This window comes from Sus scrofa, chromosome 13 (assembly GCF_000003025.6).
Source record: "Sus scrofa isolate TJ Tabasco breed Duroc chromosome 13, Sscrofa11.1, whole genome shotgun sequence".
NCBI classification, from domain to species: Eukaryota; Metazoa; Chordata; class Mammalia; order Artiodactyla; family Suidae; genus Sus; species Sus scrofa.
The window spans coordinates 29,051,854-29,067,086 of record NC_010455.5 but is presented as its reverse complement, the minus strand read 5'-3'; the positions used below and the strand labels follow the sequence as shown (position 1 = coordinate 29,067,086).

The following is a 15,233-nucleotide window of genomic DNA, read 5'->3' as shown; positions in this document are numbered from 1 at the left end:
GGAACTTGTATCCCAAAACATACTCCTTATAGTGTCTGCTGCAACATTGGGAATGTGTTATTTTTAACTTCAGGATTTAAATAAAGTAAACACTATGACACTGAAAGTAGCCTCATCTTTCTTTCTCTTAAGACATAAGGTGAGCCATAAAGTTGCCTACACTGGTGCCAGGGATGAGCTGCCCTCCTGGGACTTGTCTTGTATCCTGACTCTTCTGAAGGGCTGGGGACAGCAGCTGTCCTGTAAGGCTGATGTACAGACCCGCTCAAGCCAATGCAACAGAATGCTCCAACCCACCCTCTCCACCAGATGCGCTTCTGCCCTCAGCAAAACTCCCTGGCCCTCCTCTGGTCCTCAGAGAGCACAGTGAGCAAAGAGCATTGTGATTTACCAGGATAGTGGGGTGGGGTAGGAGGTCACTGATGGCCTAAAACCAGGATTAGTCAATCTGTATACAAATCTGGACAAAACTCATTAAGATGAAGCAGCACAGAGGATCAGCAAAGAGCCTGAACACAGGTCTGAGGGGTGTGTCCCAGTCACTCCCTGACCAATTGAGTGCAGACTGGGCAGTCCATCCACACTCCCCCCTGAGTGCCCTGTCCCCCACAGAGCATCTCCCAAGCCCAGCTTCCCTCTTCCTCCAACTCTCCCCTGTCCGGGATTGGAGTCTCCTGTGACCACTCCTTTCATCAGTTACTAGGAATAAGTTACCCTTTCTGTATCCATACTGTACCTTCAATGGCTAGGGCTGTGTTTCGACCGTCCTCGTCTCCCTCCTCAACCTCACGCCACAGCATACAGCACGGTGCCAGTTATAGGGGTGCTTGCCAGCTTCTGAACCAGCTAGGACACGCGGCGCCTTGGTCAGCTCTAGGCCATCAACAATCCCGTTGACCAGCGTCGCCAGAGACAAGCTCCCGAAACCCCTATGGCAGAGAAGCACAGAAAGCAAGTCTGCAGAAGAGGTTTGGGGAGGACGTTAGTGAGCTGGTCACTCCATCTGACTCCCGCAACCCCCCGTGTAGTAATCATGCTCTCAAGCCAAGCGTCTTACTGTCCAGTAACGCAAGAGTGCTTTATCCCAGTTGCCCAAAACAGCAAAGCCGATGGATTTATTTGTTAATAAATAAATCAGTCCAGGGGCTCGGTGGCCACGTGGACTGATGAGGCCTGTAAGGGGAACCAACCGGGACACAAAGGTGTGTAGGCTGCTGCATCTGGGCTGGAATCTGGGGCCTCCGTGCCAGAATCCCAGTGCACCTCACCCCACCTTCTAAACCACTGAGTTGACCAAACCAAACGTGCACCAGAGGTTTTCCAAATCCCCCGCGCGATTCCAGGCATTCTGGCCCAACTCGGGGTCCGTAGGCTCCGTGGCACTCGGTGCCACGCCTCTTCCGGCGGGTCGGCTGTGGTGCGGGGAAGGTGCCGAGATTCCCCAGGTGACTCACAAGGATGCGCTCTGCAGGGTCAGCCCTCTCGGTTTGAAGATGCGTGGGAAAAATCTGGCGAGAGGAGTCCGCCACCCACGCACATCTGAAAGGCAAATAGATGGTGAAACCTGTGGCCTGAAATGAGAAAACGGACTTTTTTTGAGCAAGCGGTTGAAGCTGAAGCCATCAAAACCTAGGGGAGAGCAGAGCTGTTATGAAAGCCGCTCAAAGTGGGTTGGGGTGAAAGAAAGGTCAGCCTTTTACTTTTCCCACACCCGCTGGTTTCTGAAGAAAGATGGTAAAGCCGAGCAGAAGTGTGATCTCCAGCCTCTAGCCTTTGATGTGTGTCCCCTCGTCCCTCCCCCATCTCCCGAGCTCCGGGGAGGATGGAGGCTGCTGTGGTTTCCTCACTCTTTCTGGCATGTTCCTGCAGAGGTTATCGCAGACTTGGCAGCTCCATCAGAAGCTTGGACTGAGTTTGTCTTCTTAGCTCAGAAATGAACAAAGGGAGCCAGGCCTCGCCAAACCTGAGGTGCCTGAGTGTCCTTCCCCAGAGAAGGCCTGGTTTCCAGAGCAGGTTTGGCTTCGGGCCTCTGGCTCCACAGACTTCTCAAAGGGAAGGTGATTTCAGGGAGACCTCCCCAGCTTTCCACTCCCAGGGGGGCCTCCGACTGAGCCCTGAGGAGAGAAGGACACCACTCCTGGGAGGTCACACCTCTCTGCCAGGTCAGTGTGGCAGGCACTTTCTTCTCCCTGGTGTGAGAAAGGGAAGGGGGGCGGGGGCAGGTGCTGAAAGGATAGGAGAGGGAAGAAGGGGTAAGGAAAGAGGATCAGCAGCAGGAGGGGCCTTCCCAGAGGCCTTGAGGAGGGCCACACTGCAGGCCAGGTTAGCAGAGGCCTCCTGTCTCATTGGAGGAAAGGAGCAGTGGGGAAACAACAGGTTTACAGAATAGCTAACAAGGCAGTGACTGCAGACATGAAGACAATGCAGTTCATATGTCTGTCTTTGAAGCTGACCTAGGCCCCGTGTGCTTTTAAGAAAAGACCCTGGGGAGTGGCAGCAGCAGCAGCCCCCCAGGTGGCCTTTGCACAAGAGACAGGGTTACTGCCTGGAACCAAAGGTCTTTGTAAAGACAGCCTTCCATCCACCAGCAAGGACCCCCACAGGATTGTTGGATGTCCTCAAAAAGAGGATCACACGGTCATGCCCCCAATACGACCCTGTGGAAGAGGGACAGGGACCCATCAGGCCTGAATCCAGCTCACAGCTTCCTCCGTTATCAGGGGTTCAGGTATTAAGCCATAAGGAAAAGCCCAAGACTCAAGCTGGACTCAATGTTAATCAAATTGGCCATTTATTATCAGTAAATACAAAGCAAATAGTGAAGAGTTTCTTAGAAGAAAGTGTTCTTATTTGGATTACCTGGTGGCATATTAAAATGCAGTCCCCACATCAACTCTGGTTCATCAGGTCCAGTTCACTCACAAGGCTGCCAGGTGATTCTGGTGGAGCTGATTGTGAACCTCACCTGGAAAGTCCTTGATGATGGCTGCTGTGTCACTGAATTGGTTAGAACTTGAGGAAAGGGGTAAAGCGAGCTAATGGATCTCTCTTAATGTAACTCTACCAGTGACCCTTACGTATTGGAACTGGGACCTTTCCCTCAATCCACTGGCCCAAGCACTGGGATGCAGTGTTGGAAATGTCATTCTTGGAGAGGAAGATATTTATAAACAAATCACCTGGTATGAAACTATTCTACAGGTAAATTCTTTTTAAAAGCATACTTTTTTTTATGGCTTGTGTTAGTATTCAAGGGACAAGTTGCTAACTGGAAGATCATTTGTAAATGGAAAAACGTTCCCTTCCCTAAATCTTAAGTAGTCTCATACAGGTCCGCAATTTAAGAAGGAGAGGAAGAAACATGAGTTTGGTACTAAGTGGTTTGGGTCAGAGAAAGTTGGGTTAAATGTGGATTCCTAAACTGGTCCATACATGGAATTCAAAAGGTCTATGAACTTGGAAAATGGCATTTCCCCCCTAACATTTAACTGAGATTTAGGTTTTCCTTCAATTATGAAAACAGACTACATGCCACAGTAGTATGTAGTAGCAAGACCTGTGACTCTGTCACCAGTGGAAGTGACAGATATTTTCATGTGATGTGAGAGTTGTTGTAGACTCTCAAAAATGACGTTTATGCTCATCTCTACTCTGAAATGAAGGTTGTCATTGGACCTGCTGATAGATTTTATTTAACGCCTTAGTAACGAGGCATGTGTGTTCCTAGTTCACAAATTTGTTTTCATGTTTAGAGAATTATATTTCAATATGATTGGTTTCTTTTGTAATCCTATGTATTTTACTTTATTCATTTTAAAACATTCTGGGAAGGAGGCTGTAGGCTTTGTCAGATTGCCGAAGGGATGAGTGCATGAGGGAAAAAAAAGGCTAAGGACCTTTGGGTGCTGGCAGGCCTTTATGGAAAAGAAAAGATCAGCTCATTGCAGCCCTGGTTCCTTAATAATAACATATAATTAATAGTAGCCTATATAATTTAATAGGCTCTTGTCATAAGTCGGCTATCTTTTACAGGTGAGGAAACCAAAGCCCCAGGGAAGTTGGTACCAGGCTAAATTGTTCTCATTTCACTGGAACATAGATTCTCTGATGATTTAAAAGACAAAAACAAAAACTTCCATAAACTAGGCTATGCTATGTCAGTCCTTGACCCTCTAACCCTTACTATGTATCATCTTCCAAACAAGAGGCCTTATCTGTTATTTATTGTTATACATTGACACTGTATAACAAACAACCTCAGAAACAATGACTTAAATCACAGCACTTATTTCGCTCACAGATCTGCAGTTTGACCAGCAGTGCTTCTGGACTCACTCATGCTGGCCTCACTGAGATGCCTGTCCTCAGTCAGTTGTGGGTCATCTAGGCAGTTCCACTCACCTCAGCTGTGCTCTTCACGCTGGAGGGCTGGCTGGCTGATCTTGGCTAGGCTCACTTCTGCGGTCAGTTGGTTGGTCGCCTGGGACTGGCTGGGCTAGCATGGCCTTGGCCAAATGACTCTGCTGTGCTCCACACAGTCTCCCATCTCCCAGCAGGATGGACCATGCTTGTTCAGATGCATCCAGACAGGTTTCCAAGAGAGCAAGGAGTACACAGCCCTTGGGAGACCTAGTCTCCAAACTACACAGCATCACTTTGACCACATTCTCTTGGCCAAAGCAAGTCACAGGCCAGCCCAGATTCAGGGTGTGGGAAAGGGACCCATCTGGATGGGAGGACTGCAGGGTCACATTGTAAAGGGTTTAGGGATAAGAAATGGAGAATCTGAACCATTTCTGCAGTCATTCGGTTGTATAGCAGAGTGACTTAGTTATACACATATATACATTGTTTTTTTATATTTCTTTCCATTATGGTTTATCCTACAGGATTGGATGTAGTTTCCTGTGCTATATAGTAGGACCTCATTGCTTATCATTATAAATGTAATAGTTTGCATCTACTAACCCCAGACTCCCAGTCCATCTCTCTCCTTCTCCTCCCCCTTGGCAACCACAAGTCTGTTTTCCTTGTCTGTGAGTCTGTTTCTGTTTTGTAGATAGGTTCGTTTGTGCCATATTTTAGATTCTATATGTAAGTGATATCACACAGTATTTGTCTTCTCATTCTGACTGACTTCACTTAGTGTATGAGAATCTCATTGCATCCATGTTGCTACAAATGGCATTATTTCGTTCTTTTTAATGGCTAAGTAGTATTCCTGTGTGTGTGTGTGTGTGTGTGTGTGTGTGTGTGTGTGTGTGTGTGTATCACATCTTCTTTGTCCATTCATCTGTTGATGGACATTTAGGTTGTTCCCAAATCTTGGCTATTGTGAATAGTGCTGCAGTGAATATAGGGGTGCATATATCCCTTTGTATCTTTTTTTTTTTTTTTTGGTCTTTTTAGGGCCATACCCACTGCATATGGACGTTCCTAGGCTAGGGGTCCAATCGGAGATCTAGTGGCTGGCCTACACCAGAGCCACTGCAAGGCAGGATCCAAACCACGTCTGCGACCTACGCCACAGCTCATGACAATGCCGGATCCTTAACCCACTGAGTGAGGCCAGGGATCGAACCCGCATCCTCATGGATGCTAGTCAGGTTTGTTAACTGCTGAGCCACGATGGGAACTTGCCCTTTGTATCATTATTTTGTCCAGGTATATGCCCAGGACTGCTATTGATGGATCATATGGAAACTCTATTTTTAGTTTTCTGAGGAACCTCCATACTATTCTCCATAGTGGCTGCACTAATTTACATTCCCACCAACAGTGTAGGAGGGTTCCCTTTTTTTTTCACACCCTCTCCAGAATTTGTTATTTGTAGACTTGCTAATGATAGCCATTCTGACCACGTGAGGTGGTACCTCATTGTAGTTTTGATTTGCATTGCTCTAATAATTAGCAATGTTGAGTATCTTTTCATGTGCCTACTGCCATCTGTACGTTTTCTTTGGAGAAATGTCTATTTAAATCTTCTCATTTTTCTTTTTTTATGATTTTTATTTTTTCCGTTACAGTTGATTTGTAGTTTTCTATCAATTTCTACTATACAGCAAAGTGACCCAGTTATACATATATACATACATTCATTTTCTCACATTATCCTCTGTCATGTTCCATCACAAGTGACTGGATATAGTTCCCTGTGCTATACAGCAGGATCTCATTGCTTAGCCACTACATGCCATAGTTTGTGTCTATTAACCCCAAACTTCCAGCCCATCCCACTCCCTCCCCTCCCTCTGCTCATTTTTCAGTTTAGTTGTTTGTTTTTTGTTGTTGTTGAGTTGTATGAACTGTTTGTATATTTTGGAGATTAAGCCTTTGTTGGTAGCATCATTTGCAAATATTTTCTCCCAGTCTGTAGGTTGTCCTTTCCTTTTTTTTTTTTTTTTATGGTTTACTTTTGCTGTGCAAAAGCTTCTAAGTTTGATTAAGTCCTATTTGTTTGTTTTTGTTTTTATTTCTGTTGCCTTGGAAGACTGACCTAAGAAAACATCTGTAAGGTTGATGTCAGAGAATGTTTTGCCTGTGTTCTCTTCTAGGAGTTTTATGATGTCATGTCTTATGTTTAAGTCTTTAAACTATTTTGAGTTTCTTTTTGTATATGGTATGAGGATGTGTTCTAACTTCATTGATTTACATGCAGCTGTCCAGTTTTCCCAGTGCCTCTTGCTGAAGAGACTTTTATCCCATTTTATATTCTTGCCTCCTTAGTCCAAGATTAATTGACCCTAGGTGTTTGGGTTTCTTTCTAGGATCTCTATTGTGTCCCATTGATCCATATGTCTCTTTTTGTGCCAATACCACACTGTTTTGATTACTGTAGCTTTGAGGTATTGTGTGAGGTCTAGGAGAGTTACACTATCACAGATAATCTGACCTAAGTTTTGTCTACACGTTCTACTTCCAAATCCTCACTTCCCATTTGCTTCTCACCCAGCTCCAGTCTGCCTTGATCATGCCTCAGGAGCCACTCACATCAAGGCCACAGCCACCCTCCATAGAGCCAAGTCCAGAAACCATCCTGTTCTCATCAGCCTTTAAGCATCTTTCAACTTAGCTGACTCCTCCTTGCTCCCCCCTTGCTTGATGCCCACAGAACCACTCCTCTCATTTCTCTTACCTAAACGGCCCTCACACAGGCTCCTTTATCCAGCCCCTAACAGGTCGTGCCTAGAGCTGTGTCATGCTACACCACCCCCGTCCTTTCCTCTAGATCTCAGCTCTTCCCATGGGCATGACTACCATCCTCATGTAAGTGGCCTCCAGGTCTGCGTCTCTCCTCTGAACTCTGACCTTGCATGGATAGCTAGTGACGTCTCCGCTCAGATGGCCTTAGATGGAACTCTTGATTTCCACCCCCAGAACCTGTTCTCCTCTCCTCCCCAGTAGGGACATCACCAACTACCCGGAAGTTCAAGCTCAACTTGAACTTCCATGATTCCTTCCTTTTCTCAACGCTTATCTGCACCTGTTGCTTCTTTCCCGGAATGAGTCTCAAAGTCGTCCACTTCTCTTCGCCATCTCTGCCACTATCACCTAAGGCCAGCCAACAGCATCTCCTTCCTGAACAGCTGCAGCAGCTTCCTCACTGGTCTCTGTGCTTCTACACTTTCTCCGCCCACCCACCCCCGCCCCCAACCCGCCCTGCCAACCCCTGCCTCTTTCCTCTTTCTCCACCCAGGGGCTTTAGAGACCTATAAAACATGATTGAGGTCAAGTCACAGCCCCCATATAAGTATCTTCTCCCTGGCAGTGGAATAAAAGATAAATTCATCTTCTGAGTCTGAGCAGACCCCTGCCTTTCTCCCCAGTCTGACCTCTCACTCATAACCCTCCAGTCACCAGTGCAAGAAACTGAAGTCTTTCCTGCCTCAGTGACACCAGTGAGAATTAGAGCTGATGGTCCCACTCTGTCTCAGTCAGTATCAGAGCTCTTCTGGCCCTTAGAGACTTTCTGGTTTCCTAAAGTTGAATGAGAGAAAGTACTGGGGCTCACTCTGCCTTTGTTAGCCTCTCCAGGGTATTGAGTTCCCTAGAGTGTTGGTCCCACTGGGACAGTATTACCCACAGTGTGAGACCTTTTAGAGTTTGCTCATCCATTCCCAGCCACCTTTGTACCTCCCTCAGTCTGTTGGTAAGGGGTGGCCCAGCCAGACAGGAAGTTTCCATTCAGTATTCACTCATTCATTCATTCATTTGTATCTGGAACTTTTTATAAGGCTAAGAGTGGCTTTTTGAGGAAAATTACATAATGTCTTGAGATTTGCTTTAAAATATTCTAGAAAAGAAAACAAAGAGAGACATAAGCTAAGGGACAATGGTAGGAGTAAAGAAAAGGAAGAGGGGGAGGGAGGGACACAGAAGGAAGGCAAATGGAACAAAGAAAAAGAGAAGCGAGAAGGAAAGGAGAAGGAAGAGTGGGTGGTATAGAACGGATAAGAAGAGAGAACACTGATTTCTGTTGAAGCTGGGTGATGGTGATGGAGATTCATTATGCTATTCTCTCTACATTTATGTAAGTTTAAGTATTTCCATAATTAAAATGTTTAAAAAGGAAAGAGCATGAGTGGAAACAACCTGAACCAATTCAGTGCTGTGGGCACTTTACTCAGCACTTAGCTAGGCAGTATTCCACAGGCAGAGGCACCGCAGGGCCTTTGCACGTGCTGCTCCCTCCTCCCAGTACACCCTCCCTCCCTCTCTTCCTGTAGGTAATTCCTGCTCAGCCTTCAGCTCTCAGCTCACTGTCACCTCCTCAGGGAAACCTTCCCTGCCTGCCATCCTCAGAGTAGATCAGAACCTCCTATGACACACTCTCTAGCATCTTAAAACTGTCTCTTTGTGATAGTGTGATTAGCTTTTTTCACCTTTATGGACTATGAGCTTCATGAGTGTTAGGCCTGTGTCTGCTTTGGCTCAGCATCACCTGAGCCCAGTGCCTGAGTCATAGAAAATTCTCCAGAAGCTTTTGTTGAATGAGGTTATTAAGGTATTACTAGCAATTTCTGTATTTTCCCAAGATACAGGGTTTCCCAAGAATGGGTGCACTTCTTGGAACCAAATAGTTGAAATTGGAGGGATTTTTGATTCATTCAGCAGTCATTTATTGAGTGTTTGTCATGTGCGAAGCCTGGAAAAGGCACTAGGGATATAGTAATGAACAGAACAGAACCACCTCCACCCGTGGAGTTTGCAGTTGCTACGTGTTGCGTGGTGCTGAGTGCTGTGGAGAACAAGGCAGGTGGAGGAGAGTGAGGGTGGGCAGGGAAGGCCTGAAGGAGAAGGGGTTTTGAGCAAGGACCTAAGGAGGTGGGGGAGGGAGCTTGCGGCTGGTGGGGATCCAGGCAGAATTGCCTAGAGAATTGCCAGGTGGACTGACACTTCCTCCTGACTTCTTCCTTAACGACAGGAGCTGCCATGTGTTCCTGGGGGTTCATTGCGTTACATCTGAAAGATTAACAACAGGCATTGTTGGCTTCTTATTATCCTGCTGATCAACTGCTTATAACAAATTACCCCAAAAGTTAGTGATTTAAAGCAATAATATCTGTTTTCTTACATCTCATGATTTTATGGTTCAGGAGTTTGCTCAGGGCTTGAATGGGATGATTGTTCTGTTCCATGTGGTATCATTGACAGAAGTCACGTGGTGTTAAGTTGATGGATGGGCTGATCTGTTTGTGAGACAGAGAAGAATGGAGGCGGGGACAGTGCGGGGTGAGGAAGACAGAGGTCTGGTCAGGTGTGAGTGCAGAGTCCTTTGGGCCCACACATCCACATGCCTGCAGGGGAACCTGTAGCTTCTTCACAGAGAATTTGAGGCTCCACAGCTGTGTGTTTGGGGAGGAGCCCAGGGTAGGGAGTGGGGAGGGATCTTCTTGAGACTGAGGACGATGACATAGTCCTGGGCTGATGCACCCACTCAGCCCACTTTTGAAGGAGGGCTCAGCAGGGCCTCAGCTGTCATGTGTCATCGTTTAGTGTTTGCGTGTGGTGGCATCTGGAGGAGTGCTGGCCGTGGCTGTGCCCATCCATCTTTTGCCTCCCCTGATACTTGGAAAAAATTGCTGGTTGACCTTCCAAAGCAGTGGATGATTTGTCTGACCACATCAGGCAAGGTAGGATGGCATTGTGAGCAAAAAGCAAGGTGTGAACACCAGATATGCCTAGGTTCATTTCTTGCCTTAACAACTATTCACCGCATTACACTGGGCAAGTTCATGGTGGTGAGAAAAAGTGTCTGTCCTGTATACTGCGGGGCCCAGCTGACTATTGGTGCACAAGAAGGTCTGCTTATACTTTCTTTTTCTTTTTTCTTTTTATGGCCGCACCTGGGGCATATGGAAGTTCCCAGGCTAGGGGCTGAATCAGAGCTGCAGCTGCTGGCCTACGCTACAGCTTCAGCAACACTAGATCTGAGTCCCATCTGTGACCTACTTTGCAACTTGCAGCAATACCAGGTTCTTAACACACTGAACAAAGCCATGGATTGAACCTGCATCCTCACGGATACTATGCCAGGTTCTTAACCAGCTGAGCCACAATGGGAACTCTGTAAGAAGGTCTGCTGATGGTTGAATTAAGACCAGTTAGGGCCCATGCTCCCAGCCTCCTGAGATGAGTACTGTGACTGATGCTTCTGTGTTGCTCTGGACCCCCCATGCTGTTTACCCTGCAGTACTCAAACAGGCTCTGACAATTGGCTACCCCTGGTGAAAAGACTTGCAAGCTGACTTCTCTAGAAGTGGTTGCTGAGCTGGGAATTTGGGGGCAAGGTGTCTATTTGTCTATTAGGGGTCAACACCTATGAAGGGAAGTAGGAGGAAACAGGATTGGGCAGAGGGAGGAGTCCAACTGAGACCCAAGCCCAGCAAATGTCACCAGCCTGGCGGGAAGCTCTGAAGCAGATGCTGCCCATCAGTGCACCCCCATCAGGCTAATAGGCTCCACCCCACCTCCCAGGTGTTGGTTGCAGGGGGCCTTGGGCCACTTGGCTCTGGCCAGGGCTGCACTATGCAGCAGAGGCAGAACCTGAAGGAACTGGCTGCTGGAGATGATGTGTTCCTGTCATGGCACAGCAGAAACGAATCTGACCAGGCACCATGAGGACATGGGTTCAATCCGTGGCCTTGCTCAGTGGGTTAAGGCTCTGACGTTGCCGTGAGCTGTGATTCAGGTTGCAGACGCGGCTTGGATCCTCATTGCTGTGGCTGCGGCTTAGGCAGGCAGCTGTAGCTCCATTTGACTCCTAGCCTGGGGACCTCCGTATGCTGGGGGTGCAGCCCTAAAAGTTAAAAAAAAAAAAAATGCAACACACACACAAATTTTTTTAATAAAAAAAAAAAAAAGGAGATCCAGTTGCTGCCTCTCCATTTGACCACAGAGATTTTTTTTACTTAGCCTGTGTACCATGTTTGAATATGAAGGATAAATATATCAAGAGTGGAGAGAACTCATCAAGAGTCATGTATTAGAGAAACACAATTGCATGTCTTTGGTAAGTTTTTATAATACAGACATTGAAAGGGACATTAGCTATTTGTTTGTCTATAGCACTTATATGGAATTGATTACAGAAGCACTCCCTCCCCAGAGGATTCTGGCCCAAACCACAGCTCTAACAGGAGGGCCAGATGGGATGGGGCAGAAGAAACTGTGTTGCAGAAGCACCATAGAGTTGTGGTTGTGATAATAATTCTAAAGCCCTGCTATTTATTAATCATGCAGAGTAACCAATCAGTAACTGTATTTCGAATGAAGAGAGAGATTCAGGCATCCAGAATGTGTGAGGTGTAGGTGCTGGAGGCTGTGATTATTTCCTTTTTCTTAGCCATTTAGAGCCCCTCGACCAGACCTCACTTTGAGATGTGTTGACTGGAGTGGAGGAGGAGGAGAAGCATCAGTGGAGAGATGTCGGTTCCACTGAGGGACAGAGATTAGGGTCGGGTGGGGCGATGCTTCTGCCCATGCCTTGACCTGGACCCCATGGGAAGCTCCAGCCAGTGAGGCCAACTCAAGATTGGAAAACCAAGCACACCCACTGCAAGACAACAGCCATAGTGTGTGCCAGCTTTCCATTTACTGAAGCAAAAAGACAGTTGGGGGGTGTCCAGAGGTTTCAGGCTTCATGGCAGCTTTGCTGCACGTTTAAGCCCGTCACAGAAATGCTCTGAGTAACCCCCACATTGTGAGGGAAACAGGTCTAAGTGGAAGGAGCTCCCTGGAGCTGGTTGCTTCCTTGTGTGGGACTATTTGTAGTGGCTGCACTGGACAGGCGGAGGAAATTATAACCACACGCCCCTTGCAGGGGTTGGGGCGGGGGCGGTCTGAGCCCCTCATCAGGCTTTGGAGAGGAACTGGTGTTCAGTGTCCCTCTGGCCAGCTGCCCTTGACTGCCAGCTCCTTTCAGGCTGCCGTGGGTAACAGGACGGTGTTAATACCCAAAGGACAAGACGTCATATTGCTCAGAGTTGCTAATCTTAATTTTTTTATTTTCTAAAGTTTTCTGGCATCCGCTTTCTGTTACATGAAGCACACACGTTTGAGAAATGACTAATTTAAAATTTTAACAAATGTATCCATTCAACACAGTATGTTGGCTCTATACAAGGCGTTGTCTGCGGGGTGTGTTTGGCACATACACACAGTTGCTGTCTGAGGGCTCGGTCACCCACAGAGGCTGCGTATCCTGGAAACAGTCTGCAGACCAGTTCACAGGCCATACAAGGACACTAGCCTCATGATTTTTCAGCCAAGGGAACCACACTTGAGACTTGGCTTGCCCAGATTGCTAGAACGTAAGCATCTCGAGGGACAGGACCATGGTGTTCTCATAACCTCAGTGATAGAAAGGGACTGGCGCTCGGGGTGCACACACAAGTTGGCTGAATGTACGAATGAGGATTCTGTAGGCCTGAAAGACAGTCCCCAAAGACCAAATCTCTAGTCATGCAAGCTGACCACTTCAAAACAGCGATCCCCATCTGTATGTTATGAGTGTTGACCTAAAATTCGTTTAAAATTTTTTTCAATGGAAAAGCCAATTGCTTTTTCAAAAGAAAAACGTGAAAACACGTCATATGTCAGTCGGTTTCTTGATTTTTCTGCTTTATAGAGTTCCATTAAAATGTAATTATCTGTATCTTGGAATTCCCTTCGTGGCTCAGTGGTTAACATATCCGACTAGGAAGCATGAGGTTGCCGGTTCGATCCCTTGCCTTGCTCAGTGGGTTAGGGATCCAGCATTGCCGTGAGCTGTGGTGTGGGTCACAGACATGGCTTGGATCCCATGTTGCTGTGGCTCTGGCATAGGCCCATGGCTACGGCATCGATTCGACCCCTAGCCTGGGAACCTCCGTGTGCCACCGGAGCGGCCCAAGAAATGGCAAAAAAGACAAAAAAAAATTATTATATGTATCTTATAATCCTCTTTTATCATTATTTCAAAAAAGTAGTCACATAGCCTATTTTTTAGAAATGTTGAATGGATCACAACTTTCTTATGGATTTCTCCGTATCGATTCTTCTAGCGTTTTTATCTTAGGATAAATCAACTACTAAAACCTAGTTTATTTTGAACATTAATGGCCCTATTTTATGCAATCATTTAAAAACTAAGACAATTTGCCAGCAAAGGATACTTAAATCTTTAAAATATAATACAGCTGCAGCATGTCTTTAATCCTACATAGGAGCTGTGTTAGGACTGGGACAGTTCAATCTTGACAGTCAGGTCCTAAGGGACCTTGGATCTAGGCGTGGTCATTGTGCGTTAGGGCACAACAGAGGGTTTGTTGTTCTTGTGGTGTTCCCACATCTCCTCTCTTAAAAATCAGAGGGGAAAAAGTAGAGTCCCTGGCATTTTCCCCCAGGCCAGTGTGCATTGGCCAAAGCCTTATCTACCACTAAACTCCCATTAAATCTCCATTGTGGTGGCCTCTAGACTAGAGTAGTTTCATCAGGCACAGTCATGCCTCTGCCCTTCCTCTTTGCTCCTCTCCCTCCATGCTCAGCTCCACCAGGTCCCCCATGATGTATAGTAGCAGAACCACAGTACTGAAAGGACATGGGATGGAAAAGCCAAGCTCAGTTAAGTTCTCCCACTTAACTGCACAAGGTTATTTAGGTTTGGCCCATGCCTGCTGTTTATTCTTCTAAGTTCCTCAGAGGGTTGTCTGCGTCTTCTGGAAAGGGTGTCTGTGTGGATGAACATCTCTGTCCATGGACTGCCTTGGGGAGTTCATCCTCCACTTGACCATAGGTGGGTCTCGTTGTGCCGGGGCCCATGATGATGTGCTGGTCCATGGCCAGTGCTTATTTGCCACCAAAAGCCCACACCCAGGATGGGTTGGTGAGCCCTGTCATCAAACCCTTGCTCTCCCATGTTGCTGCCCATTTTCTGCTCACTTTATTTCTTACTAACCTGTAGTCTAGACATAGGCAAGGAGAAGAGAGACAATATGGCAGAATCCCTAGCTTTTGTGTCCTCCTTGGAAGTGAAACTAGCAATTCACAGCCCACAAGGAAAATCAGGTGCTTCCTCTGAGGCAAGTGGCAAAGCCAGGATGGTTTGTGATGCTGCTGTAATAGTCCTCCTTGGAAATTCCATTGAACTAACCTGGAAAAACTTGGAAGATAAGTTTAACCAGAGGAGAGATTAAAAACTGATCAGCTCAGATTGTTTGAAGGTATTTATGAAAAGTTATTTCCTTGCCCCAGTCTCTTATTCTTCTCACTCTAATGTGGCTGTCTGATCTCCAGCTGTACACATTTAATGTATAGCGACAGGGTGAAGAAAGTGACAAGTAATGGATATTTTTAAGCAGTTATTAAAAAAACGACCTTTCCAATAAATGAAATTTAAATGTGGTACATTTGCCAAATAGTCAAAAGAAAGACACAGAGCAAAGGTGAATTATGTTCCCTTTTTCTTCAGCCTAATCTCTAAGGTGAAAGCGCTTTTTTTTTTTTAAACATGTTAGCACTATACAGTATAAAAAAGAGAAGCATGGGGCAAATATCCTTCCAGTGGCCTCAGAAACAAGAGGCCCAATAGGACCAACCCATTTTATAGGGAGCAGTCAGAGTGGACAATCAGGCAGGGTGCTCTAGAGAATGAGTCCATGACAGAGCCACATTCCTACCAGCTCAGCTTCGTAATCTCCCACACGGGCTGAGAGGACCACTGCCATGACACCAGTGGACAGGCTGCATCCTTG

At 46.6% G+C, this 15,233-nt stretch overlaps 1 long non-coding RNA gene across 1 annotated transcript in view; it reads left to right on the top strand.

The window, feature by feature from the left end:
- LOC110256224 overlaps positions 2,024 to 15,233 on the top strand; it is a 50,659-nt gene continuing 37,449 nt past the window's right edge. Inside the window, exon 1 of the long non-coding RNA XR_002337511.1 lies at positions 2,024 to 3,201. This is a non-coding gene — a long non-coding RNA (uncharacterized LOC110256224). The remainder of the gene's footprint in view (positions 3,202 to 15,233) is intronic.